General features: G+C 34.5%; 1 long non-coding RNA gene across 4 annotated transcripts; it reads left to right on the plus strand.

Moving 5' to 3' along the window:
* Positions 1-264: 264 nt before the first annotated feature.
* Positions 265-2,965, plus strand: LOC149182319 (uncharacterized). 4 transcript variants are annotated; one of them, XR_016257592.1, is made up of 7 exons: positions 265-756; positions 909-1,110; positions 1,198-1,247; positions 1,601-1,695; positions 2,181-2,312; positions 2,604-2,689; positions 2,905-2,965. It is a non-coding gene; the product is annotated as an uncharacterized LOC149182319 (long non-coding RNA). The 4 variants fall into 4 exon arrangements; XR_016257594.1 differs by having other exon boundaries at positions 266-756; positions 937-1,110; positions 2,638-2,689; XR_016257591.1 differs by having other exon boundaries at positions 267-756; positions 2,638-2,689.
* Positions 2,966-5,238: the final 2,273 nt, after the last annotated feature.

Raw genomic sequence — 5,238 nt, forward strand, 5'->3', positions numbered from 1 at the left:
GATTGCATGAATGGTGCTTTTATTACTTTTTTTGCTTCAATTACAGTGATTATGCTTTTATTACTATTTCTTACATGGATTATGTTTTTATTACTATTTCTGTCGGGATGACATGGATTATGTTTTTATTACTATTTCTGTTGGGATGACATGGATTGTGCTTTTATTGTGCTGAGCTGAGCTGAGCTGAGAGGGATTGTGCTTTTGTTGTGAAAAAAGCTGGAGAATAATCCGAGCCGTCCGTTGCAGAGTGCGAGAGATAAAGGGTGCTGCTTATCAAACGGGTTATCTCAACGGTTAAAGTTCTTGATTGCTTTAATTCGATTTAATTTTTGGATTCATATTGGCATTGGATTGGCATTGTTGTGCTGCTCCTCCTCCTCCTCTCAGAGTTTCTGCATTGTGTGGTCTAGTCTCGTGCGTCTGTATGTTTGGAGCTCCATGTGTTGTGTGTGTGGTCTGGTCTCTGTTGTTATGTGTGTTTCTGTCATCTGTTTGGTGTGTCTATCTGTGTGGTGTGGTTGTATTCTCTGAGGGCTGGTGTGGTTGTATTCTCTGAGAGCTGGAGGCAGAGGCGTGCTTGTGTTTTCATAGAGGCAGAGGCAGAGGCAGGTAGCCCCTATCAATTACTGAATCAAGACAACTTTGCCCAGGGATCACAATTAACTCCAGGGACAACTTTGCAGAGGCATCCGAACTCTGCCCAGGGATCACAATTAACTGAGGCATCCGATCACAGTTAAATGAGGCATTCTGGTAAATTTATTTTTAAACTCTTTGTATAGATCACTCTGATTATGGGTTGTGGGCTGCAAATAAAATTAGGTGAACGAGAGAGGAATCGATTTGATTTTAGAAATTTAATTCCGGTAACTTGATGTTCAGAGTTGTATGGTTTTTTAAATTAGATTTTCCGCATTCTTGGTGAGGCGGCAGTATAGATCCTTAATTGCCTGCCAATATGGATCTGGGCGGCGGCCGTCGTCAAATACTGGCCACTGGGAGAAATTCCTCAGAGTCTGCGGTTTCTTGGTGATCCTCTGCACCCATGGTGAGCGGTTTCTTAATTCCTCAGAGTCTGCGGTTTCTTGGTGATCCTCTGCACCCATGGTGAGCGGTTTCTTAATTTTTTCGGTTTTTTAAATTAAATCTTGTGCATCCATGCTGCTGAGACGGTTTCATATTCATATTCCACAGATATCCTATGCTGATCCCAGATTGCAGTCAGTGTCCCTCGCTGTGCCAAGGTATGAGATCCTCTGCATCGATGTGAGGCGGTTTCTTGGTTTTTTAAATTAAGTCCTCTGAATCCATGTTTCTTGGGTTTTTTAATTAAATCCTTTGAATCCATGCTGAGGCGGTTTCCTCTGGTTTTTTAAATTAGATCATCTGCATCCATGCTGAATCCATGTTTCTTGGGTTTTTTAATTAAATTCTTTGAATCCATGCTGAGGCGGTTTCCTCTGGTTTTTTAAATTAGATCATCTGCATCCATGCTGAATCCATGTTTCTTGGGTTTTTTAATTAAATCCTTTGAATCCATGCTGAGGCGGTTTCCTCTGGTTTTTTAAATCCTTTGGTTTCCATGTTTCTTAATTAGATCATCTGCATCCATGCTGAGGCGGCAACATAAATCCCTCGTTGCACAGAATCGTTTTTGAGGAGAATCTAAGGGATTGAGCAATGCCCCTTGAGGTAAGCCTGTAAGCATTTTCTTGACGGACTATGTTAATTTTGTTGGGTGTCATTGTCGATTGCACCAAGGAGAATAGGGGATTTTATCAGAAATATATGTGTGATATAGAGAATGTTCAGATTTCACTGTACTTTCTTTCTTGTAAGATATTTCATTCATTTATGATGAATTTATAATTTATAGTCCTGGCTCTGATAATAAAACGTTGATTCTCCTACTCCAACCTTCCAAAATCTAAAATGGTCAAACTCCATTTGACCATATATCTTCTAATTTGAAAAATATTTGGGAACTTGGGTTCTGTCTCAAAACATCCTTGAAACTCATCTCCTTGCCCTTGCATACTATAGCTAAGGATATATCATAAACCTGGGCCGAGGTTTCTCATAGTCGGCATAACCATAATTCATGGTTTTTCTGTGTTGCTAAATAGACTATATATATTATATGCCAAATTCATGGTTTTTCTGTTCTCCCACTGCAGCGTCCGTTCTCCCAGTGCAGCAGCGTCCCTTCTCCCAGATCATTCCTCACAGTGCAGCAGCGTCCCTTCTCCCGATAACATTGAATCTAAGCGCAGGGAAAAAAGGAAACCATTTAATTTCTTCCGTCAAAGGTAAGCAATTTTTTTAAATACATATTTAATGAAAAAAAGAATGTTCAGATTCATTTAATTTCTTGTATGATCCTTCAATATATGTATGCTGTATTAAATACATTTCCTCTTACTTTTATTTACTCTCAGCTTTCAAAACCATCAAACTCCATGTTGTGCTGGGAATGTTTGATTGATTATGTATTTTAATTAATTGGATGAATATGCCCAATGAGTCTCCATGTTGTGCTGGGAATGTTTGATTGATTATGTATTTTAATTAATTGGATGAATATGCCCAATGAGTTGTAGGCTATCTGAGAGTATGATGGCTTGTATTGCATAGATATATCACCGTTGTTGCAGAAAAAGATACACCCCATAGAAATGGTGCAAAGGTTAATTCAAACCTTTATATCAACTTTAAATTTATTCATTGCCTTTAATTTCATCATATCTCTATGTTCTAACCTTTGCATTCACTTAGCAAGTTATCAAATTAGGGGTTAGGAGCTTTGCTTAAAATATTAAATTTAATTCAAAAAAAAATTGCTACTTTATAGGTAACCAATAGATGACCACTAAATTTTAATAACTGTTGTGTTTTTTGCAGATGATTTAAGAGCCTGAAAAAAATACAAGCATGATAGGATAGATGAACTATCTACATGTCATGACAGAAGATATGAATTCATTATGTTATTATGACCCAAATTAAACTAGTAGTGATTTATTTTTCATCTTTATTTTGTAATTACTCTAAAAACATTATCATTATAATAAAAGTATTATTTTGTTTGAAAGGGCTAAAAGCCCTTTCTCATTGCTCTTGAGGATGGACCATGGCTGTCCTCAAGGGTTTGTGTCCTTCTCTCCGCCTTACTTTTTTATTTACTTATTTTAGAACTAGATACTTTTAGTTTAATAGACTGCAAACTAAAATCTTTTAATGCATAGATTGATTGATGTGTTTTTTTGTTACTTGAATTTACATGTAGAATTTTGTGGAATGATTGTTTTTTGAGTTTCATTTATACGATTGCGTTTACAATGAATTTCTAATGTCCAAAATTTGATATGCAATGTTTGTATCTTTGTGTGTTTACAATGTGTGGGATGGCCAAGACTTGATATCTAATATTTGTATCTTTGTGTGTTTACAATGCTTTTTGTGATGTTCATTCATTTGATGTGTATATTTTTGTGTGTGATGACCCAAATTTGATATGCAATGTTTGTATCTATGCGTGCTTACAATGTGTGGGATGACCAAGACATGATATCTAATGTTTGTATCTTTGTGTGTTTACAATGCTTTTTGTGATGTTCATTATTTGATGTGTATATTTTTGTGTGATAACCAAAATTTGATATTGAATGTTTGTATCTTTGTGTGCTTACAATGTGTGGGATGGCCAAGACATGATATCTAATGTTTGTATCTTTGTGTGTTTACAATGCTTTTAGTAATGTTCATTATTTGATGTGTATATTTTTGTGTGTGATGACCAAAATTTGATATGCAATGTTTGTATCGTTGTGTGCTTAGAATGTGTGGGATGGCTAAGACATGATATCTAATGTTTGTATCTTTGTGTGTTTACAATGCTTTTAGTGATGTTCATTATTTGATGTGTATATTTTTGTGTGTGATGACCAAAATTTGATATGCAATGTTTGTATCTTTGTGTGTTTACAATGTGTGGGATGGCCAAGGCATGATATCTAATGTTTGTATCTTTGTGTGTTTACAATGCTTTTTGTGATGTTCATTATTTGATGTGTATATTTTTGTGTGTGATGACCAAAATTTGATATGCAATGTTTGTATCATTGTGTGTTTACAATGTTTTTTGTGATGTTCATTATTTGATGTGTATATTTTTGTGTGTGATGACCAAAATTTGATATGCAATGTTTGTATCTTTGTGTGCTTACAACGTGTGGGATGGCCAAGACATGATATCTAATGTTTGTACCTTTGTGTGTTTACAATGCTTTTTGTGATGTTCATTATTTGATGTGTATATTTTTGTGTGTGATGAACAAAGTTTGATATGCAATGTTTGTACCTTTGTGTTCTTACAATGTGTGGGATGGCCAAGACATGATATCTAATGTTTGAATCTTTGTGTGTTTACAATGTGTGGGATGGCCAAGGCTTGATATCTAATGTTTGTATCTTTGTGTGTTTACAATGCTTTTTGTGATATTCATTATTTGATGTGTATTTGTGATGTGTATGACAATGGTTGTTGTTTGGGATTCATTTGCATAGTTATGCGTTTACAATGGATGTGGATGACATGCTTGGTATGTACTTTGAAATGTGTGTGAATTTTCTTTAGCATATGGTTTTATTTAGTGTCTACATCAACTTTGTATGTTTGGATATTTACAATCTTCTATGTATGATGATCAAAATTTGATATGCAAATGTTTGTATCTATTTATAATTTTGTGTGTGTAATAAGAAATTTGATGGGATGTTTGTATGCTTGTGTATTTGCAATGCTTTTGATGTTCGCATGTTTGTGTATTTGTAATGCTTGTGTGTTTGTATTGTTTTTGTACTTACAATCTTGTTTGTAATGATTAAAAACTTGAATTGTACTCTTGATTATTTGCAATGCTTTTGATGTTTGAATAATTGCGTGTTTGTAATGTTTGTTATGTTTGCGTATTTATTGTGTGTTTGTATTTCTTTTGTTCTTATAATCTTGTTTGCAATGATTAAAATTTGAATTGTACTCTTGATTCTGTGTTTGTACTCTTCATTGTATGTGTGTTGTGTACTCTTGATTGTAGGCATTTTTTACTATGTGTTTGTATTCTTGATTGTATGTTTTTTCTTATTGTGTTTGTTTGGGTATTTACAATCTTGTGTGTAATAAAATATCAAGGAATGTGTATGTGTTTGTGTATTTATAATGTTTTCGAATGTAAT

This window comes from Pinus tabuliformis, chromosome 3_2 (assembly GCF_031772625.1).
Source record: "Pinus tabuliformis cultivar Carrire ecotype Pingquan chromosome 3_2, CPIR1, whole genome shotgun sequence".
Taxonomy (NCBI): Eukaryota; Viridiplantae; Streptophyta; class Pinopsida; order Pinales; family Pinaceae; genus Pinus; species Pinus tabuliformis.